At 40.2% G+C, this 24,809-nt stretch overlaps 1 long non-coding RNA gene across 1 annotated transcript; it reads right to left on the bottom strand.

The window, feature by feature from the left end:
- Window positions 1-13,058: 13,058 nt before the first annotated feature.
- LOC146762801 (uncharacterized) lies at window positions 13,059-23,420 on the bottom strand. Its single transcript, XR_014948700.1, has 2 exons — window positions 23,201-23,420; window positions 13,059-13,625 (listed from the first exon to the last, which is right to left on the bottom strand). It is a non-coding gene; the product is annotated as an uncharacterized LOC146762801 (long non-coding RNA).
- Between the last annotated feature and the right edge of the window lie 1,389 nt (window positions 23,421-24,809).

Genomic DNA, 24,809 nt, shown 5'->3' on the forward strand with positions numbered 1-24,809 from the left:
TGCTAAGACAGTGGGACCATTCAGATCTGCCTTCAGCGCAATTATAAAATGGTTTGAGCTGCTTGGAGCATTTTCAGTCAATCTGCACATTTGTTTCCTTTTATAGCAATGCAGAGTGAAGCTGCTGACAGTCTTTAAATGCAGTGCTCAAGAAATACTGCAATTCACAATCCAGCTCCTGGGAGTAGATAAAGATTCTGATGGCTGCTCTAACTCCCTGAATGCCAGACAGTCTCCAGGACACAGAAAAGGTGTCATCTTCCAAATAAAGACAATATTTACATCCCTCTTTAAGCCAACCCTTAGGTAACTTTTTGTTCAGAGCAGGAAGTCTATGGGATTTGTGTGGCTTGCAGCCTTTTAGCTGGTATGAGGTAACAGCTCTATGAAGATATGGAGCGCCAGCATGTCTCATGGCCTTGGTAGGCATGTCCAAAATGACAGCTCAGCTCACCTGCAGGGCTGATCTAAAACAATCTGTCTGCACACAACATGCCTCTAGCTTATTCAATGATGAATTCATTCTTGTGCTCTGGCTGACCTGATCGCTCATTCTCAAAAGCACCATGGAAGTTAAAAAGGGCAATCAGGTATTTAGCAGGAATGTTTCCTAAATAGAAGCTTCAGAGACCAAATTGCAACACCAACCATCTTTCTCAGTTCTCCCAGTCTTTTGAGAGTCCTACATCCAAGACCACTTCCAGATGTTCCCCATATTATCACTACTTTGTCCAGTCTACTTATGTACATCTTTGCAAATGTTTACCCCTCGCTCATCTCATAACTTGTTCAGTTGCCTGGTATCAATAGCCATCTGTGTTTTCTTAATGGATTAAAAAAGGAAGATGAAACGCATCTATATATTTCAGTATTATTTCATGAAAATAGGCTAGTTTGTATAACAAAGATTCACACAAAAAAATCAAGGCAATTTTGTCCTGGAGATCCTTTTAGTGCCTAAGAGGCATGCACTGTGGAAAGTGTTTACTGTCTCCTGAGTAATGGAGTCTGTGATAAGCAATTTGTTTTGTGAGAAAACAATGTCACCTCAAGTACCTGAAGGATATAATAAAGGCTGTCCCACACTGTCAGCATTTCATTGTATGGCTTGGCTTCTTTTTAATACACTGCTTTATTAATGCAAAGAAAACAAACAAACAAACAAGCAAAAATTGCTGCAAAAATGTTAGATGTACTGTGAGTTTCAAGCATAGAGTTTTGACTTATATTCTGTGCAAAAGACATAGTAAAACATATATTGTTTGCACAGAATATGAGAACTGGCTTTAGGAAGATAGGTTCTGTTGCATTATTATTCCTTAGCTCTGATGTTTGCTCTTTTCTGGAACCTGACAGAACTTGAGTTTTCTTAAGGAGGCTTTGGATTATGGGCACAGCATGGGCTCCCTCTTGTGAGCCATGCCTAATGAAAGGAAGTCAAGGAATTCTCAGCTGCCATCTGATCTCAGTTCAGGACTAAACCTCTGAAAATCTCCATAACACTGGGAGACTCCATAGCTGTTTTTGATTTGTGGATCAACTGCCTGTGGAGAAGTGGCATCCAAAAATAGCTGAACATGATGAAGGGACACACTGGGGAGCTTTTGCAATGGAGGAGTAACCTGAGGGAGGCAAGAAGAAAATTGGACTGCTTTCTGTAGTGTTACTGCTGGTGACAAAGTACCCACTTATTCTTAACATCCTACAGTTCAGCACAGTGACAACAGTTTTTGTTCTCAATGTGAGAGGGGAGGGCTGGACTTAAATGGAAGCAATCAGAATGTAACTTATACACTTATCTATACTAGCGCAAAGTAAAGGCACTAGAAGAAGAATGCTGAATCATCTCAGTGACTCGGGGCAACTAGACATGAGTACTCTGAGAAATGGGATAAACAAGCTTGGGCAAAGCACCATTCAGACATAGCTACATTATCTCATGAGCTATTTTTGCATTACAGTCATGACCCACGTCCTTCTACCTGTCTCCATTTAGGTTGTGACACTGTCAATGAGATGTTTGGTTTTTTAATCAAAAATCAGTATTTCTTATTTGGCACTGCAATAAGACCAGAGCATACACAACTGAAATTGAATCTGTGAGCACAGGCCGATAGAGCACACATCAGTGTCAGGATCTATACACCACTACACACCACTACAAGCCCATTCAGGGTGGTATGCATAGCTGTGAGATGTTGTGTGGCTTAGCTTGGGGAATGCTTTTGTTTCTGAGAAGCAAGCAAGGGCAGAATCAAAGCCTGACAGAACTCTATCTCAAATTACTGCCCTTCCCACAAAGCATCACTGCTGCCTGGTAGGGACTCTTCATCTGCATCCATTCAGTTTTACGATGGCACCTCAGCCAACAGCTTCCAAAGTTTTCCTTCTATAACAGTGTTTCTCTGAGTGGAGAAATCTCCTTCCAGGTGACTTGAAAACATTTCTCTGCCTGGATGTGGTTGCTATGACAGCTGCTCCCAGCTCAGCAAATCCTCATCTTGCCAATCCTTTGCAAACACAACTCTTGCCTATCTTTTACTCTCTGGGAAATCAAAATATGCTTCTGTTTTTAGTCTTTTAATTTCCTCGTATCTGTGTCTCCTTTTGTTTTGAATCAGCAGCCTTGTGCTGCCAATATATCAACAACAGACTTCCAATAAATAAATAAATAGACAAATAAAAATCTCCACCTCAGTCTAAGACAGATTTTGTGTGTTGCACTGCTACAGCTGTTGAGAAAAGTGACTGGGAAATTTATTTTTATGGCTTGCCTTTGAAACAAAGCACTTTCCCATAAAAATCAGAAAGTCAACACTACTTGGCAAATAAATGTAGCTTAAGTGCTCTTAACTGGAAGTAGTTACAATAAACCTTCCTCCTAATAAATTTGTTGGATACGGCTCTGATGGTGTAAACAGGGGTGCTGGATGGATGGTAGAGTGCATGCGTTAGCATCAGTGGGCACTAAGAGGTATTAGGAAAAGTCATTTTAGCAAATATTATATCTCATTGTCCCCTATTTTGAAGCACAAAAACACACGTAATGTTTACATAGGCATTACCACTCTGTTGAAAATCTTGTCAGACATGGCCCTCACATCTCCACTCTCTTAAATAATTAAACTCAGACTCCTTCTTGGTCCTTATTTATGTATATTGATTTTCATATTAACAGCTTTTGTTCCCTGAGTCAGCTTGCTCTGTCTTTCCCTTGGTTTTCCTATTTTGGGAACCCTCTTCTATGGAAATTTTGATGGAATTCCTTGTCCCCTCACAGTAAAAGGAGGCAGCTTGCTGCAAGGTAGGTGCATGGGAATAGGGGTCCCTCCTGTTAACTCTAGAGACTGCTGGACCTCTGACAAAGCTGACCATCTTGGATGCTTTGGATTCTTTCCAGAGTGCAACATGCACTTTTCTGATGGTCCCTGGTTTTGGAGATTTGACTCAGGAGCAAAGCCTTCCTTGCTCTTCTTTTTTCCCCCTCACCTTTGAATTCTAATGGCCTACATGTAGCTCCCCTCTTTTTCGCAGCAGATATTACTTTTCCAGGGTAGATATCATACTGTCTTTGCTGGAGATGCAAACTGAGGTGATGACCAATAGCAGAATTTGCCATTCACTTGTAGCCCTCCCGTACGCTGTAAGAGGCTCCTCTAAAACCAACAGCCTTACCCTGCAAGCAATCACAGTCAGCTGGGCAAGGATCCCTCTGCCTACCTACTGCCATGTTGAGTGGAAGGTCTTGGCAAAAATAAAAGTCACTCCCCAGACTTTGTCACTTTTGGACTCTGAATTCCTCATTGTGTCACAGCAAAAAGAGTTCCTCAAAAGAAGAAGCCTTCCAAGGAGGAGCAGGATGGCTGTTTGCCATGGCTGTCAGCAAGCTGTGAACAACATGTAGCTATTGGTCCATTGAAACCAGTGCCTTGTGACTGCACTCTGCTGCAACAGCTCAGGGCATGACTTTGGGGTGGGCATGTGTGGGACAAGCCATTGCTGTTGCTGTATGGTTCCGATTGAGTTTTCTCAACTTACTGGTTGACTGCCAGTGACCACAAGGCTTAATTTCCCACCCTTGAGTTTCTCTCCCCCTCAGGATCTTCCCATCTGCTGCCTTGCATCTTGCCCAGGTAAAGCTACGCTTGCCAACATTCTCCTTCCAAAAATACTGCAGTGTTTGTTTTGGTTTGTCCAGATTGTGCTGGCTCTGACACCATAGACCGTGACTACTGATGCATGATCCTACTGTTCACGTCTATCTGAATCCAAAGGTTGCAATATCTTTCCCATTTTTCAGCCCTGCGCAGTCACTTTTGCCTCATAATACTTAGCAGTCTGTTAATGTGGTCACTACAGAGAAATGCTCTTATATTTAGTAACATCACTCACCAGCGCAGGATTATTTTTCAGTAAAGGAGATCTAAAATATATATATATTCCACTGTTCCTTTGCTGCAGAGAAAAGTATCTTGATAAGCAAGGAGGCTGAACTACATCTCTGTTATTTTATTTTTTTTTTCATTTTAATTTTAAATGAAATTTCCAGAAACTCAGATTAAATATATATATATATGACATGTATTCTGACATTTTATTTGCTGAGTGCTTCACAGGTGCTGAGAATTGTGCTCAGTGGAGCTGAGGAAGGGAGCACAGAATGAATCTAGCCCTACCCTGACTCCTCCATGCAGTGACTAAAGGAAGGCTGAGAGTTACTTAGGTTTACACCTTCAGGTCAAGACAAGTGGTGGGACTTTAACAGACAAACTGTAGCTGACCAGCTTGGAGTAAAAACATTGTAACTGCCTCACACTGGTGGGACACCCTCACAGCACCCACAGGACTCTTGTGGGTCTCAGACTGGAACAAAACAAAAAGATTCAGCTCCTTTCCCTTGGAATTTCCCTCTCTCCCAGTCCTGCATGCAATTGGTGAGGCTTAGTAGCTACTAAGGCCGAATGCAGCCCACTGCTTCTGCTGCCCACTCCATAGCCCCTGTGCCCTGTGCCTGCATTGCAGCACCAACACTATCTGCCCTGTGTGAGGCAGGATGCTTGCCCTGCTCCATATCTCTGCCTCTGGCTGGCTGCCCCTTGTGCACCAGCCTATCAGTGCTACCTAAACATAAATCAAGCATGGCAGATGCCAGAGGTTTTAGTAATTGCACTCCAAGGCTATGAGATTCTGACAGCATATCTCCCTGCCAGGCATGGGCTGCTGAGGCATGCCAGACTGCAAGCCACCATTTGTGCCCTTTGGATCCAGCAGCGTTGTGCCAGTTCTGGAAGGGGAAAGACATTTCATGTAGTTGTCAGATGCCTTTTCAGCTGTGAGTGAATGCATGGATTGAGATTCTTCTTAAACTACTGTCAGCTCTTCCTTGGGTCTTATTTTTGCTCAGAGTTCCCTGTGGTTCAGGTGTAATTGGCAACTGTTTCTCATGCCTGCTCTAGCCAGGTTTAAAAAAGAGCAAAGTTTTATTCCTAAATGCAATAGATTTGTTATCCCCACATGGGAGGAGGAGTAAGAGCCCATGGAGTTCTGGCTCCTGTGACTGGCTCCCAAGTGAAGACAAGTCCTTTTGATCTGATATGTTTAATTAACTCTGTGTCATCCTTGTTGATCGTGTTTCTTTGCCTCTGGGTCTGGTAAGGATTGGAGCCCACATACCATCTTTGTAAGAGTGAAAGATATACCTTCAGTGGTATAGGATGTGGGAAGGTAGCTCACTAACAGAACACCGAGTTTCTGCTCCGGGTTATGATGTGAGAACTGAAAAGTGAAATGCCTTTTACAATAGTACATAGGCAGTAATTCAGACAGTGACAGTGTGCAGGTTTGTGCTCAGGGGGCCCTTATGCTCTCCATTTTGCTCTAGAGCCATGCAAGCCCACTGCTGTGTGGGCACAGCAGGGCACATCCTGTCTCTGCTGGCAGCTCTGCAGCCACAGGTGGCATCCCCAGCAGGACAGTCTGGGCTCCAGCCCTGGGAGTAAGCCAGGCTCTTTCTGGATGTCTCAGGGTTTTCTGCCAGCCTTTCAGTGCACACACACAGGGCAGAGAGATCTTGAGGGTGCAGGCAGGTGTAAAGAGTGCTCATCCATGGAGATATGTTAATCCACAAGGATTAAAGGGGGGTTGGAGTAAAGTGTAAGGGTTACATATGACTTGAGGTGATATGTAAAATTAATCATTCCTTACTATATGTGCTCATTTGAAATATTTGCTTCTGAGTCACGATGTTTTGAAACTGAGTTTCTTTTCCCTGCTTGTTCTTCTTGATGTGGGAACTGAGGGACCCTAACACCACTGTAGCCCTGATCTGCTCCTGAGCCAAAGGAGTTTGGTTGTTCTGCAGACTCCCACACTAGAGTAGAAGACACCGAGGGCATGGGCATTAGAGGCAGGTGGCAAAGCAAGAATCAGATGGTTTGCACTGGTTTGCTTAGGTTTGGTCTGGTCTAGTTTAACACAGAGAGAAATGGAATTGTGGAATAAGTTCCCTATCTGAATGCTTTTGGTGAATAACCTGCACTGCAATAACTGGGGATGCTTTCTCTTACACATAACTGTCTTGGCTGAGTCTTCATTTCATAATGGTGGATTCATAATGCCCACTCCTGCCCCAGTGTATGTTAGCTTCCAAGCAGGACTCAGGTGCTTGCAGCAGCCTGTGTTGAAAGATGTATCTTTGATGAAAGGGGATTTCACAGCTGAGCTAAGTCCTTGAGAAGACCCTGAAATCCCAAGTACTAATATCTCCATGTATTCAGGCAGACAGTGAGGTTTATATTCTACCACTTTAATACAAGTGTGCATTAACACAGTCTTTTTAATGACTGAAAAACTTGACAGTAAAGTTTTGCCAGAAAAGCTGGCCCATTTGGCCTCTGTGCAGCCACAGAGGAGGAATTGCTTGCATCTTATTCCTGGGACCTCCTTCATAATCCTTTAGGAAAACATTCACTGCATAAAACCTCCCTCTGCATGCTCTAATGTATTGCTGTAACAGTAATCTATTATGCAGATTTTGTGAATCACATACAAATTACCATGAAACCTGACTGTGGCTTAAAATAGACACAGAAATAATAAGACAGCAGTCATAGCAATAAAAACAACAGCAATAACAATAATGTATTGATATAAGAATCCATTAAGGTCTCTCTACAAGTACTTGATAAAACACGTATTTTCAGTTTTCAAATTATTTAATATAATGCTGTCTTTATTCTTTATGGCTTCAGAAATATGAGTAAGGTTCATAGAGTTTTACAGCCTTTCAAGATACAGAAAAATCACATTTTCATCTGAGACATCTGATGGCTTTTAAATGAAAAGAGGTAATTAGATTTATGGTTTTCATTTTGTTGATGATTCCATACATTAACATGCCATCCTACAGAGGAAAACATTTCTTTTTAATAATGCAATGTATTAGAGCTCTCTTAGGAGGAAATTCTTGGCACAAGAATTTCCCTGGCAAAGTAAGCAGCCTATGAGAGCACATATCCATATTGTGATGACTATATTTAGGAATTTCCTTCTTCTGGACAAGCTGAGCCTCCTGGAGAGCTGTGCCTAACTGATCCGTGCTCAAAATAAAACATGGAATCTTGTAAATCCAACTTCTTAATGCAGTCCTGCTAAAAAACTTCCAAATTATTTCACATACAGTGTTCTTCTTTATTGCCTCTGAAACCAGCAGCTGTCTGTCCTTCAATTGCCTTTTTCCAGTGGGGCATTTCCAAAATTTCTATTCAGGTCCGTTTCTTCTCTGCTTTCTGGCTGAGGCTCGTATCAAAAGAGGAGGCAAATCCCGATGGGACAAGTGACAGCATTCTGTGAATAGCTGCTAGGGAATGCCCTTCCAAATACAATCAGATCTTTCAGAGGATTTGAAAAATGAAATGCCTCCTCCACTCTTCCCAATTGTTGCCACCTTTTTCATGAACACATGTGGTCAGAAGCATACAAGGCTGCTTTCCTACCTTCCCCCCAGAAAGTTATATTCTGTAAATTTCTCTCGAGGATTGCTCCAATTCCCACACATGTTTTATGATAATTTCTACTTGGAGCTAAAAGAAGATTGAAAAACACAAAACAAAACAATTTCTACCCAAATATGTCAATAATTGGATGCATCTTTAACTGCATATACACATTTTCTTTTCCTTTGGTTCTTTTGTAAAATTAGATGGATATTTATTAGCTCAGCCAGTAGGTCTTATTGCTTTGACATCACTCCGAAATGTTTTAAAGATCTTTTCTTCCATTCAAAGAACTGACATGTTTGAACTGTCTCTGAGCAAAGATGGATGGGTTCATTAGGAAGAGCCAGCAAGTATTTGGATGGGCATAGTCAAGTTAAAAAGAATGGATGCCTTCACTTAGAGGCAGAAGTCTGAAGCTTGCATATCTAATAATCATGACAATGTAACTCTCTGAAAAAAACGACATGTATTAGCGGTAGAGGTGGCCACAATAATGTGGTTGCCATGGCATGTGGAACAAATGAACTGGAAGCTGCTGATGGTGTGTATACATCGCCCCTACTCTTTGTTGCTTGATGTGTGCTTTGCCTTAGCTAAAGCACAATGGAGAGACTTGGTTTAAGCATCCAGATTGATTAATAACCCTTTTGCTCTTTGAAACCATTGCAGACAACATGCACTAACTAATTTTTATTATTGTTCAATGATGCTGAAGGTTGTAGTTGTTCCTAACTGTAATAGCAGGTGGGTAAATTGAGGAAGGAATGCATAGTGACAGGCAATATCAGCCATGGAGCCGAATCTAGAAGGTACAAGCTTTGATTCTTACAATCAGTTTCAGATATTCCAGAGTAAGATTCATGTCACTTAATTCCAAGTGTCTGAGTTGTAGGTGTTCAGATCTGTGGTAATTTTCTTTTATACAGAGAAAGAGAAACAGAAATCTCTAGGGCTTGATCCTAACTTAGGTCCTTACCTTGGCCTGAGATAAAGTGCTCCTTGGGAGCGCACATTTCTAAAAAGATAGATCATGTTTCTTTGTTCAACTTTGTACCTTGTCACAACCGTGCACCTACACACATGAACAAAACCAAGTAATTCCCTCAAACACTAACACACAATGCTCATACCATCAGCAGGCTCCTTAGTGTGATTTTTGTTTGTTCCAGCCTTTATCCATCCATAGCTCTGGGGCAAACATGGGCAAAGGACCATTCCAGTTGGGCATATTGAGATGGTGCTAAGATAAGCTTAGTGGAGCAAAGACAATTTCCATGTAAGAATATGGGAATACCAAACCACTTGGTCTCAGGGATCAGATATGGCTCTGGTCAGTTTTGTTTATGGGCTTAGATGTGGTTTTCAATGTTATTTAATTTATTGGAAGTGTAGATGAAATTGTAATAGGTCTCTGTGCACAGGCGTTTGTGTAATGTATGGGGATCTTTTGGATCATGCCATGTGCTTGACTGAGATAAATGGTGGCCTGGTGGCCTTCCCTAGCCATTTCTTAATGTGGGTGATGTGGAGTGCAGGTTCTGCCAGATGGCCTCCCTCCCACTGCTATGCTGAGTATTTATGGCACACAGATGTGATATCTCAGTGGATCTGACCATTGCTCAGCCTTGGTCAGCCTTTAAACCCTGGTTTCAGCATGACAACAAATCATCTCCTTCAGCAGATGGCATTAAATCCTAAGAGAGGCAACAAGATATTGTATCATCTCTCAAGATCAGCCATCAACTTCTGTTCTGAAGTATGACACTCCATGACACCTCTGCAAATGGCACAGCACTATTAATTTGGACAGCTCTGGCAATTCGTACTCTCCAGGTGTGCTGGATCCTCTCAGGGCAGTTTTTTAACATGAAAAACAGTCATATTTGAATTTCTCACCTTCTATTTTTCTTAACCTGCTCATCCTTACATTGTGAAAAAGTAGGAACAAAAAGCTTTGGAACAGTAGTATTCATTAAATTATACCTCTTCTATCCTGTATTGGGACATAATTTTGGGTTCAACAAGAAATTCAAGCCTTTTGCATTGTCAGTGAGGGATTATGGGCCAAATCCATACACTTATGCATTCCTGTGTTTTATGACTAGTGAAACCAAATTTCCACACCTAACTCATTGACTTTGGGATCTGTGGTTTCTTGGATCACATCTAGAATCAAATTAAAATGTGTGCAATGTCTACTACTTCCAAGTTCCCTGGAATTTTGATACTTTATGTGACAAATGCAGTCTTCAGCTCAACTGCTTCATGTGCGTGCATCTGCAGAATGGGCCTGAGGGGTAGGTCCCCAAGACCTGCTGTTCAGTGCCATGTAAGTGTTGAATTTAGTCCAGATCTTGCTCTTCTGTCATCTCCATTACTACTTTCTTGTGTTTATCAGGGAGGAGAAGCAGGAGAGCCACTTCCTACTCTACTGGTTAAATCTGATGCAGAGCGCCATCCTTATTCTCATCAATCTTCATATAATCCCACTTTTAATCAATCTCCTTCCCAACCACTGGTGTCACTGTTTCTACACTTCTTTAATTTCACTTGTACTTAATTTGTTTCCTATTGATGTTTACTCTTCGCTCTTAGAGTCTGCTTTTTCTCTGAATGCCACCTTGGATGTCACGCTGTAATTATTCTTCTGTTTACTGGCTTCGTTGGGATTGGATTTGTACCTTTTCAAAGATTTTTGTTGGACTTAGAACAAGTTTACAACAACTTACAGCTCTAACCTCTGTATAGAAAGCGCTTTGTGTCCTCCAGGATGAAAAGTGCTATGTAAAATGGAGTGTGCTATGTAAAGATTTTAATTAAAGAGTTTTCTCAAGGTTTGATATTGCAAGAACATGCTCTCCTAAATATCTTAAAGCTTTTTTTTTCCTTGCTTTTGCGCCTGTATTAATGATGCATTCTAAATGACAATAGGAGTCACTAAGGAATACAGATCTAGTATTCTCTTTTCAAGCTATATATACTTTTAATGACTCACATGATATAGCAAGTGATTTTTCATTCATTACTTTGCAGCACAATTATTTGCATTGCTGTGATGTAGCTAATCAGCCATTGACGTATTCAGAGTTCACATCTGCAGTTTTATTACTAGAGTGAAAGCAACATGAATCTTCATTTTGGGATGGATTTTTTACTGTTATGTGTTTGGGGGTTTTTGTGTGTGTGTGTGTATGCATTTTATTTTCTTCTAATAAAGGACTTTTAGACCTTTCAAATTTTCATATATATATATATTTATAGACATATTGTCCACAGCTCTATGTGAGCCACCATTACCTGGTGTCTGGAAAGTTCAAATGTCTGCCACCTGTCATAGCATCCATCAGTCATCACTTTCTCATCAGATCTTCATTGGTTCTAAATGAGTATAGCCAAAGTAAACTGAAATGTAACTAGAGAAATAAAAACTGTGATATTTGTTGGTTTTGTCTTCTTGGGGAGATTACTCTGCCAGTGTTCATGCCAAGTAAGGGCATTTTTTTCTTTTCTTCTTTTGTTTTGTCCATTTACCAGTCCTAATGTTAAAAAGGACTTTAAACCAAATATTTACATTTCAGGTAGCTATGGCTATTTTCAATTGTTTTCATGCTAATGCACACAGTGAACTGCTTGGCAAGAAAACTAAGCAGTACATTTACTTTAAATAAGTGTTTTAGACCTGTACACTTTAGAAAATGGTTCTCCTTGATGTCTTATCTGCACCAGGCCACACAAAAACATTCCTCATAGCTTCTTTCCTCTGAGGTTATTTTAGATATGAGGCTTGAGCTTATGCTAACTCAAGATAGAAAGAGAATACGTGTCATCCTGAAGTTGATGGCAAAGTTCCTGTTGGTGTCAAGAGGGCCAGGACTTCATCCGAAGTGATTTGGCACTGAATTCACTGTAGAAGAGTCAACATGGACTGTTCTGATAAGATTCTTATTTTGTCAGTGCCAAAGCATCCACCCACTCTATGTCCAAACAGGAGAAAAACCCAGATGGTGTCACATCGCATTGCCATCCAGATCCATTTCAAAAGAGTTTTAGAGCCAAATCTGATCAATATATTTTAAATGTTTGTCTCTAAATTTTCTGTAACACTTCAGCAGGCAGTTCCTAGGATGGATGCCAAGGTTAACTGGATATGCAAAACAATTTTCCTTAGCTGATGCAACTGGATAAGAATCATGGCAGGGTCCCTCTGTCATTCTCTCTCTCTGTCCATCTCTCCCTGTTGCCTGCTGGGTCTGAGTGAGACATCACAAATAAGCAGAATAGGAGAGACTAGTATCCATATCAGAGGAGTAAACTTTTCACAAATCCAGAATGTATCCTGACTCATGAAAGGGCTGTGCTGCCATCCAGAGGGACCTTGACAGGCTGGAAAGGTAGGCTGAGAGAAGCCCCTGAAGTTCAACAAGAAATACAGAGTTCTGCAAACAGGGAGGAACAGCCTTGGGTGTCAAGATACATCAGGGGCAAAACAGTAGGAAAGCAGCACTGCAGAAAGAGACATGGAGATCCTGGTGGACACCAATGTGTGCTTGCTGTTAAGAAGGCTAATGTTATCTTGGGCTGCATTGGGCAAAGGTCAGGAGAGGTGATCCTTCCCCTCTTCTCAGCACTGATGAGGTCACTGCTGAAATACTGTTTAATCAGAAGCTCCAGGCTGAGAAATTCTGGGGCTGTGGAGAAATGAGTTTGACTTGATATCTCAGTGTTGTCTCTGGAGTTCGATGTGTATTCCCTTGAGTAGATTAAACGTGGAGATGTGTTAGGCCAATATTAGTTTTGCTTTGTTGCTTAATAGAATTTAAAACCAATTAAAATTAAATTGAAATCAATTTGAGTTGTATATGGGATTCTATAACATACAAGCGAACAGGCTTTGTCTTAAAATCTGTAGTCCCTACTGAAAACAGACAGTTTTTTGTTTTGTTTTGTTTTTTTCCCACTCATATATTTTTATAATTGGATAGAAGAAAGTGCATACATCTTTAAGATTTTCATTTTAACTTATATAAATGACCGTAACAAGTGTTGTGGACCAGATCTTGCTTTAATTTAATCTGAGGCAAATCCAAAGCACTTAAATTTATTTTTATAGATTTCTTCAAAAGAGAAGAGCCTCACCATCCAGTGCCAGTGTTTAAGTTGTTTGCAGTCAAAGGAGATTCAAACTCCACTGAAAGCTACAGTTTTATTGGAAATATCCCACATCTTCTACTGTCTGTGTGCAAAAAGATCACTGTGTAGGAACATGGTTAATCATTTTTATAAGACTGTTCTACATGTAATTAAATATTGTAATTACTGTTTTTGAAAGCAATCCATAGTATTTGCTGTTAAGAAGTGGTATGTGCTAAAGGTATTCACGTTTATATATTAAATGGATTCTTGAAACCATCCTCGTCATCTTTTTGAAGCACCTGTGGTTAGAGTAAGAACAGTCCTCCATTGGCTAAAACAATACATCTTCCATCCTTGGATCCTGGCCGATGGTTGTGTAGCCTTATGATTAATGTTAGCTGCATAGGAGGTAGATATTTCCCTTTCTGCTGAGCTTGTACTCCTGCTGACATTATTGCTTTCCATCTCTTCCTGTAGATAATGGTTATACATTTTCTACAACAAAAACAAAACAGGGCCAAAAACGATCACTCAGACATATCCCTACGTATACAATATAGCTAAATTATTATATGTCAAATGATAGGTCTTGCCTTTTATCACATAACAGAAACATGAGGGCCCTGTTACACAGAGATGCATTTCCCTGTAGGTATGAAGTAAGATTTTCAGAATGAAGCGATGATTTTTCCATGTTCCATCTCTCAGATTTTTGCTAATTACAAAAAACTTCTCAAAATTCCCACCCCTATAAAATTGAACATCAGACGCTAAAAAAGCAAGGGAATAAAAATCAATATTGTCAACATCTGGCCTGATTTCTTGTAGTCCTGCTTTTCTCCTTTTTATTAGCAGCATGTATTCCTATCTGTAGCTGAGCATTTAGTACTGTGTGGCACTGTGTGATTTTTACCCACAGCTCCTGTTACTGCCAGATGCTACTCTGACCTTACAGCAGTCTGCAGATACTCCATGGACAGAAGTGTGAACCACATCAATTTGTGCTCCCTGTCAGTGATGCTGATGTGTTGTCTTGTTTTTTTCATCCTCAAGACATACAATATTATTACCACTTTGCGAAACTTATCTCAAACCGTTCCTGATTGCCATCCCTCTACTTCTTGCAAGGAGGAGGTGCAATACTTTGGGAAAATAGGTTATTTTAGAATAAGTATGCTTAACATTGTGAGTGTTTTCTTTCTTGGATGAAATATATAATTACTATGGATTAAAGCTCTGAAGTGACATTTTTTTCCATAATCTTGTTTTTTTCTGCATTTTGGAAACAACCTCTAAGAAATATCTTTCTGATTTTCTTATTTTTGTTCTCTTGAGAAGGGAGTATTATTTCCTACCTTCAGACACACACATACACATCTGAACTAGGCCAGAGGCCCTGTATAATCTATAGAGAGAAATGGGTACAAGGCCATAAGTCATCTGACCACCTGGCCTCGACACTGCTAATCATCTTCTTTGACTATGAAGGGAACCCCAAGGGAAGAAAAGAACAAAGGTACCTATCTGTGTAATACCTCTGCAGTTTGGAAAGACAGATCTCATATGTCACCTTCTCCTGACTTCTACCTTCGTTGGTCTTTTGCACACACAGTTATTACTGGCTAGTAATGAAGACTGCTTTGCCCAGCTTGGCTCTGATTCTGGTTTGAATATTAAGTTTAACAGGGTGGCAATGGCTGCTCATGGACACTTGTGCTGGTAATGGATCTCATAGCCCCTGGCCCAGCTTTGGCTCTACCAACTCACACTCTCACAAGGAGTGTTGAGATACATCTCAGGAAAAGCAAAACCAGAGACTGTTCCCAATGCACAGAGTAGATTAGATCTTCTCATTTGGGAGAGGAAGATATTGTAGTCATATGAATGCTAAGTGCATCATCTCATTTGTCTCCATGACCAGGTAATGCTACCTGCCCTATGTTATTTACTAGCATAGATAGACTCTATATGTCTCAATCTATAAGTATAAACATGTTTCCTTAACTCAAACATTAGACAAAATTCTCAAAATAAACTCACAGTTTGATCCCTTACATTTCATCTGACTAAATACTTCTTTTCCTAATGAGGCTTTTTATTCACATGTAAAATGTTTTGGATTAGGTAGTTATATACTGACATCTCTGTAGGAGGTGGTAAATTGTTGACATTAAATATCAAGACAATTATTTTTGCTTATGTAACACTATCTTGTGTCTGTTGCAACAGAACAGCAGTACTTTTCTATGGGAGTATTGTCACTTTGGAAAAGCTCCCTGGTAGTTTATTTTGCAGTATGACATCTGTCTTTTTTCTTTCATACATTTATGGATTCATGTAACACAAGCACTCAAATTATTAATCTGTATTATGCGTTTTGAGGGAAAGCAAGTGTTTGACCATTCTTCTATTTAATTGTGTGTAACTTCAACTCTTTCAAAAGTTTTGTCTTTCATAAAAGGGAGTTCTTTAGAATCCGGCTTTTTGTTGCTCGCTCTTTGTCCTTTTGTCCCCCAGTCACCTGGTGCAATTCAGGAATAGAAAACCAGATTGAAAGATGGTAGGAAAGTTTGCTGTCTATCCGCATTTTAAAGCCCTAGACCTGGATCGAGGTATAATTTTTCCAAAAGCTCATTTCAAGGCATGGAGATGAACTTAGTCTGAAATCCTTGGAATGAATGACGGAGGGTCATAGAAACATCGTGCTGAAGCCAAATTCTTGTCAAACTATGTGGGTCTATGCTCAATCTGGGTCACTCTAACAATGTTTGACAAGCTAGACATGTTCTGTAGAGTTAATTTCCCAGCTATTTTAGTCCATCAAAACATTCACTGTCTGGGACACAAGATCCAGTGTTAGCACTTCACATTTGATCTCTCAACTCCCATAAGAACAGTCTCAAGTTCTTAGTAGTGTGTCTCAGTACAAAACCAGCTCTGTAATTGCAAGCACTTATTTCTTGGTACACAACCTGGCCTGCAGGATAGCAGGGTATCCTCCACATTTCTCTCTCTGTTTGTTAGAGTAAATTAGTAGAGCACTGTAAGCGCTACTCAGATACACAATTTAAATAGGTCAGCTCCTCTGAAAAAGCTGCTGAGTTCTCTAGTGCTTGGGAGCAATAATCACTATTCATGAGACTTGCAGTATCACTCAAAGATTTTGTTTAGATCAAACAGATCTATTGTGCCAGCTACTCTACAGAACATAAAAAGTACCTCTCCTGAAGTCTTCACAACCTGAATTTGGAGTAGGCAAAATAACAGAAGTAGAAAAAAGGAATGGAAAAGTGTAACAGTGCGTAGCTTGAAACATCACTTAGAATGCCTCACCTTTATTCTCCTTTCCAATCTAATGTATGAAGCTGAATTGTGCTGATACAATTCACCTTTTGTAGAGGACTATATCTGAAAAACAGCATGATTGTCTGTGATATTTTGGTCCAGGTGGACACTGGTCTTTCCTGATAGCAGTTCACAACTCTGCCATTTATGCAAGACAACTAGTCTCCCTCCCAGGTGAGACAGGGAGTCAAAGCTCTTTACCTCAGGGAAAAAGGGCAGAGGGTAGGGGAAGATGTGCCAGTGGCCCACTTTTTCCTATATGCCTGGCCAGTTTGAACAGAAAGAAGATAGGGACCAGTGAAAGGACATCCTTATTCCTCCTAATGCTACTGGGTAATCCATGAACCTTAGATGCACGATGCTTCCCAACTATTTAAATTTATTACCTACTCATTAATAGTATAATCTTCATTGTGAGTGGTTGAAGCACTGTGTGAATTGCAAACAGTGCTTCTTGAAACCAAATAGCCATGTGAGTTGCTTACACCTTAAAGAACTTCCGAAAACTTGGAAACACTGCAGAAAACAGCAACAAAAATTATTGTGGAATAGAGAAATGCTTATAATGAGAGATGCAAGAACTTTCCTTTACACAACACTAGCAGGCAACCTACATTCTAGTTTGACATGAAAATATTCAGGTTATCATTATTTTTCTTAATCTGTCAAAGAAAGACATGATAAAGCCATTGAATGCTTGTTAATGTCAATCAAATCCAAGTTAGGAATAAAACATGAATTTTCAGCAGCAAAGATTATTAACACTGGAAGACTTGCCTTTGACTTCCTCAAGGGTGTTTTGGTTTAAGATAAGCCTCAGTCAGACTGTATGATGAACTTCAAATTGGGGGGAATTGGAGGAATATTCCACACCTGATTTAGAGGCAGTAGCCACATGATCTTTGAGATTCTCTTCAACCTTTGGATTTGATGGAGTCTATGGTTTTCTGCCGCAGAGAAGAGAACAACTGTGTGAGAGAGGGAAGAGAAGAAGAACATTCTAAAATGCTCATGATATTCATGGTGATATTCTGTCCAACATGTTCTCCTCATCCTCAATGGGGAGGGAGCAGACAGTCTGAAAAGCTGAGACTGTAAACTTTTTTTTTTGTGGGTGACAGCTATGCCACAGGAGTGGGTGTATTTTCAATGTTTTACTCCTTGATTTACAAGAGGAGGATGACTTGTATTTAAATATTTCCTCACATACATGAAAACTGTATTCTATACAGCAGATATTTTAGAAGATACATACATTCCCATTCTGAGTTATAGCAGTCTAAGACCAGAATCCTGAGGAATAATTCCAGATTTATGTTTGAAAATCATGGCTTTCTGCATTTTGAGTCCTAAACACATGCAAAGCAACAAGTCATGTAAGCTACAGCCTGACTACTGAAACAAACAGCAAAAAAATCCAGAATCATTGCCAAAGGCAATTTTCCAGTGTATGTTTGATACACTGCACAATGGACACTCTGCCAATAGTACCTAGCATATGAGGAAAATGATATAAATGTCTGATAACAGCTATAAAGATGAAGCACTGTGTAATAAAGAGCAGAGCTGTGCTGAGCAAACCAGTTGAGAACAGCCCACACAGGAAGAAATGAGAGGTCATCACAAAATTATGCTCTACATCAGAAAAAGAGGATAGCAGAGGAGCCCAGTGTAAGGTTTTCTGCAAGTGCACTAAGGGGAGTACCTTAAAATTCACAGAGATAAAATTGATAAAGAAGTGGTGTTTTGAAGCAAAAGTAAGCACTCAGAGTTTATGCAAGCTCAGCAATTGAACTGAGTTGTGGCTGACATGAAGGGCACTGATATTGCCTTGATTTAAGAATTTCTTCAGTGTTGCTTTTGTTTCTGATATTCTTGAACTAATAAAATTTAACAGTTCAGCTTTCATAAGAGACAAGAGGCAAATCACAGACTTTCCATTTGTATTGACTTATAGCAATCTGAAGAACTTACTGCAGAATGTAATGAAGTCCTGCAGAACAACTGGGAGGCACTTGAGTAAATAGCATAACTCACATTTCTCTGACAATGAGCAAAACAGATACACGCAAAGGCTTTACCATGGTCAGTCAGAACAAACAAACAAACAAATAAAAAGAAAACACTAAGAAATCAGACCGTCCTGTTCTCAACTTTAAAAGAAAAGTTAATTAATATAGCATAGAAGATCTTAAAGAATCACAGAATCACAGAATTGTAGGGGTTGGAAGGGACCTCCAGAGATCATTGAGTCCAACCCCAACTACAGGTTTGGAACGAAACTGTACAATAAAATATAGACAATGTAATGTAATGATTCATTGTCAGAAAGGGGGGATGATTAGGGCTCTGAAGTGATCTGTCTCAGAATTTGTTTAAAATTTTCAGACTTGTATGCCTATGACAACTTCAGACCTGTAAGACTGACAATTTGTAAATGATTTTGAGCTGGAAAGGGCTGCAAAATTTTTGGAGGAGATTAACTTTCAAGAAAATCTTGACAGATTGGTTCAGTGAGTTAAAATAAACAGAATGGATGGACTGCAATAAGGGTAAGCTTCACTGAAGCAGCCATAGAATCATAGAATCACCAAGGTTGGAAAAGACCCACAGGATCATCCAGTCCAACCATCCACCCATCACCAACAGTTCTCACTAAACCATGTCCCTCGACACAAATGAAAGGTACGAGTTCTGGAACAGGATCAACAGACAGCTGTCATTACGGGAATATCTGAGAGGCTTAGAGAAATGAAGCTGGAGATGTATCAACAACTTGGTGGATTACAAAGAAGCAAGCATGAACCTAGGCAATCCAAATTGGAGAAAGGCCTGGGAACTGGGAGAAGGCCTGGAAAGAACTGGGAGAAACCGTATCATATTAATCATAGAATGGCTTGAGATGGAAGAGACCATAAAGATCATCCAGTTCCTATCCTCTTGCTATGGGCAGGGGCATCTCCCACCAGAATAGGTTGCTCAAAGCTCCATCCAAACTTGCCTTGAAAACTTTCAGGGATGGGGCACCCACAGCTTCTCTGGGCAACCTGTTCCAATGCCTCACCACCCACATAGGAAAGAATTTCTTCCTAATATCTTATATAAATCTCCCCTCTTTATTCTAAAGCCGTTACTGCTTGTCCTATCACTACACTTTTTGATGAAGAGTCTCCCTCTAGCTTTCCTTGAGGACACCTTCAGGTATATGGAGCCTGCAATAATATCTTCCCAGTTCTTGTTTCTTTTATGCAGCACAGAATAAGATTCACTTTCTGAGCTGTATGTAGCTCATTTTGAGTTTCTCATCAACCAGCACCCCCAAATCTTTCTCTTCAGAGTTACTCTCAATACACTCATCACTCAGCCTACATTTGTGCTTGGGATCACCCAGACACAAGTGGAGGACCTTGCATCTGGTCTCAGTGAACTTTATGAGGTTAACACAGGTCCACCTTTTGAGCCTGTCAAGGACTTTTTGGATGGTATCCCTTCCCTTCAGCATATCAACTGTACCATTTAGCTGGCTGTCATCTGCAAGCTGAGGGTACACTTAGTCCCACTGTACATATTGCTGACAAAGATATCAAATAGTGCCAATCCCACTACTGACCCCTGAGGAACACCATTTGTCATTGGTCTTCAGCTGGATGTTGAGCTGTTGGCCACAACATAGTTTCCAGGAAGATCTTCTTCATGATGTTGTTGAGAATAGAGTTGAAACTGACTGGGCTTTAGTTCCCTGGGTCTTCCTTTTTTATTTATTTTTTTTTTTTTCCTTTTTAAAAATAATCAAGGAATGGGAATTCTATAATAACCCTCCTTAATGCTTTCAAGTAGGATGTAGTTGAGGGTAGTGTAGACAAGTAGTAATTCACAAGCCTAAAAAATAGGTTTGTTTTCCTGCATTTCACACAGTGCTGAAGTACGAGCCAAACCTGTTTATGAGGATGTGGATGGCAGGAGGCCCAGTTCTGGTCTTCAGCTAAGCAAAGCAGACTTTCACCCATATCTCAAATACCACATATGTGAATTGTCAAAAATGTACTTTAAAGGGGAAACAATTCCTTGGCTTTCATATTTCCTGGCTTCACTTGATGGAGAAAGTTGCTGGATTTTCCAGCTCCAGCCTGGCATAGTTAGCTAGTTCCACACTGGAGTGAGAAGACCTGACTGCATCACTTTTCAAATGCATGGATGCATATATTGAAAAGCCTAGAAGTTGTTCTTGTTTTTAAAAAATAAACTTCTGAAGCTTGTTTACTGGTAATTCCTATGACTTGTTGGATTCTGCCTTCAGGAACTTCTACTTATTGGTTTTAGTGTTCATTGCAGGGAAGCATTTCTGACATCATGTGAAGTCAGAATATAGGAATATAAAGGAGTAATACAGAACTACCTGTTTTCCATATTGTGTTGTATATGACTGATAAATCATTTCCAGCACACCCTGAAGCTGAAAGGCAGATTTTAATGGTTCTGTATTCCCTTGCTTGCAGCTGTTTCCATGTTTTACTGACTAAAGCCCCCAAATCCCAGCTTATGTGAAGGGCATACTGTAAAAGGTCAGAGAGGTCTCTGGAAGAGAACAGCGTATTTTAGTCATTTGAAATTCGTTGTCAGGAAACAAGGCTGGTATAGAAGGGCTAAAAATAAGAGTTCAGTCATTTCACATTTGGAGCCTATAGCACACATTGGCTTTCTGGATGGACTGGATGGACTGGTGACATTAATCCAGAATCTCCTGATCTAGAGAATACATCTTTAATACAACAGAATACAATAAAAACAAAATAGCTGCATGCACAAATCAGAACTCACTGGTTAATGAATACAAATTTGCTCTTTATGACAGCAGGTTTCTGAAATGCAGTAAGTGCAAAAGCAGAGCTGTTTTGCTGTGTAATCATATGTAATACTTCTGTTGAGTTGGAAAAGTATTCTCAAGAGGACTCCCAGAATTCTGCAGCACAAATCATGCTGGTATTGAGAGTAGAGGTACAGTTTGACCTCATTTACTTCAACAGAAAAAATGAGCATGGATTTTCTCTCTGGTTATTTAAATGGCAGCCTCCACAGCTGAACAGCTAGTTTTGTAGCACAGAGAGGAATCTTTCTGGTAGCTGCTCTTCTTAATAACTGATTCATAATTAGGTAAATATATACATTTTATTAGTTGATAAGCTCACAATAAAATGAAACACTGTCTTAGAAACTTCCTTTCTTCCTGAAGATTACTGCAAAATAACGTTTAGTGTTCTCCAAGAAAATAATATTCCCGTACATTAAAATCTCTACAGTATTGTTATCTGGAGAACCCTATTATAATGAAAAACCTGAACTCTCTGGTATTGATAACAATGTATATCTATGTCTCTGCCACAGGATAAACTGCCCCAGATAATTTTCTGATGCTACAAAGAAGCTGTCAATGGCTGCAGAAGTCTGAAGGGAACATGGTTTAACCAAGAGCTGGAGTCAGAGCCTGAAAGATTTGACATAATTCCATGCTTGGCAAACACATTAAGATACTGCAAACATGCCCAGCTGCCCCCAAAGCAGACTGATGGACTGATGCCTTCACAAGCCCCTTGCTGCTACAGCACCTCCAGCAGTACCAGTCTGAGCATGGACTCTACACACAGAGTGAAAGGACCAGACCCAGCTTAAAATCAACACCTCTTTTTAATAATAGGTCACATTTAACCATTAATCCATTTCCATTCTTCCAAATGCCCTATATTACCAGTTTTCCTTTAGTACTTCTTTTACTCGTGACTCATTAACCTTATGTCAGCATAAGTCAAGAAGCTACCCAGTACGCTGAGTACCAGTTCCTTTCTACTGCCACACACAGCCAGCAATGAGGATTGAGGGCAATCTCAATTGCTTTGCTCATTTTGGGGCTATTCATCTCCACACAGTTTTTATTTCATTTTCTGTGAGCATGTATTAGCCAAGGCACATTCACCCTGCAGCATTGTGAACATGAGCAAAATAAATGTGTGAAGCTTCTGGCCTTTTTTTTTTTTTTAAGCTGTGTGCTATTCATCTTGCTGAAACAAACATATAAACACACAGCAAACCCTGTTTGGCAAAATACATCCTCAAGGTGAAATCTTATTTCTCTAATGCAAAAGCAGCAAAGGAACCATTGGTGCTATGAAAGTGAGTAGATGTAACAAGTAAGTAGATCTGCAAGGTTTTCACAGCTGACAGGGATTAACGTGAGGGAAATTTGAAGGGAGATTATAAACAGGAGGGAAACCAACATTTTACATGGGTAGATAGTGTTAGTATAAGGGGAATGGCTTTAAACTAGGAAAGGAGTGATTTGGATTAGATGCCATATGGAAGATTTTCATAGAGAGGTTGGTGAAGCGCTTGCACAGCTGCCCAGAAAAGCTGTGGGTGCCCCATCCATGGAGGCACTTGAGGTCAGGTTGGACTGGGCTCTGGGCAGCCTGAGCTGCTGGGTGGCACTGCCCATGGCAGGGTGTTGGAACTGGGTGGGCTTTGAGATCCATTCCAAGACAAGGCATTTCTATGATTCTGTAATTCTATGAGTCTATGATTCTGAATTCTGCTCAAATTCACTTTTTTTTTTTTTTTTTTTTTTTTTTTTTCCCCCCCATGGATATAAAATATTCTGGTACCTACAATGTGTTTTTGAGGTCTATAGGACTTTTGCCTCTAGATTAGGAAGAGGATTTCCCGGCTCAACTTACTCAGTGTTCAGCTGATGTTTCTGAGTTGTCTTTTTCCTCGCCAGTACTTCTTTGGAAGTAGCTTCCCATCATAATCCACTGTCTCCCTTCTGCCTGCTCCCAGTGAGGCAGGGCTAACATCCAGCATTCATGCTGGCAAACTCAGGCAGATGCAGTTGCACTGTATTACTCCATGTAGCACATCAGAAACTTTTCATTTTCCCTCTGGAGACATTTCTCTACTACCCCAAGGCACAGCACACTCCGAAAAAAACTCGAACTTATCAGTAAAATAACCAGCAAATTCCTCACTGCTAGAGAGTCTCTCTGCAGATGGCTGTAGTGGAATTGAACCAGCTGCACACCACCTGGAACCATTTCACTGCAGCAATTTGGAGCAAAGGAGAAAATTCTCCTCTTTTTTTTAATCTCTCTTAAAAATATCACAGTAATAGTCCCATTTGCTGGATCCAGAGATTTGTACCAGTTGTTCTCTGGAGGCCTTTTTTCTGACGTGTTATTTTCTTCTGTAAGTGGTGAACAGCACCTCCAGAAAAGAACCAGCAGCAAAGAGAACTCCCAGGTCAAGGCACACATGGGCAGAGCTGTTTTCACGGGGTAACTCTGATTAAGATCACTGAAAGTAATACTGTGAATATTGGTTTCTGAGTGGGTCTTGTTTAACAATCTTTTCAATTTACATAGTCTAGAATGTAATGTTTGCCCTAAAATCAGAAAGACCACTCCCATCCTAGGCTGCAGATGGTTATACCTCAACTAATTAAAACAAGCAAATTCAAGCATTTCTGCCTGTATCCTGATTCTCTGCCACTGGGATTTCCTTCATTTTAGCCTTCCCAGTGGTGGCATTAGGAGGTCTAGGAATCAAGAGACGTTGACATTGTGAATGTTTCCCTGGAGAGTTATCTGGCATTTTCTTTCCAAATTAGGATGCTTAGCAGGCCTAGAACAGAGAAGTGAGAACTGCACCCATCGGTACTGCAGATGTTATAAATACAAATGGATAGTCAAAGGTTGTTAATTTTTATGTGCATAAAATGCACACATGAGAAGAATATAAACCAACTATAAAACAGATGCATGGCTTCTTCCAACACTGCACTCATAATATTATACTGAATGCTAAGAAGTTTTCTTCTCTTCCCTTATTTATTTATTTGCTTTCTAAATGTTTGTGCATAAATTCAGCTCTTATTAAAGCTGCAATTGGTTGAAAGCACTGACTGCAATAAGCTCTTGAAGAGGTTGGCTCTGCAAAAGCTTTTCCCTCGACATCTCTTGGAATGCATCTTTATTCTGGTCTGAGATGTTCCTTTGATTCCAGTGGGACTGCATGCATATCCCCCTTTAAAAACAAAACAAACAGCAAATCCCTCCGGTTCCCTTGGGTCTGAATTAATCTCTCATGTCTTTGTGGAAGGAGAGCATCAGATCTTTTTATGCCCTGAATGTTGCAAGCTTTCCACTGCAATGATTTTTCTGGATGTAATACTGTTTTGGCAAAATAAATAATTTTCTGAGGAAGTCAGGCTTTCCTTGTTACACCAACCTGCCTTCGTAATCTTGATCTGAAAAAGAAGTACATCCCTCATATGTTGGATTTAGTCCA

Source organism: Coturnix japonica, chromosome 1 (assembly GCF_054131305.1).
Source record: "Coturnix japonica strain WE chromosome 1, WE-NBRP24, whole genome shotgun sequence".
In the NCBI taxonomy this organism is placed as follows: domain Eukaryota; kingdom Metazoa; phylum Chordata; class Aves; order Galliformes; family Phasianidae; genus Coturnix; species Coturnix japonica.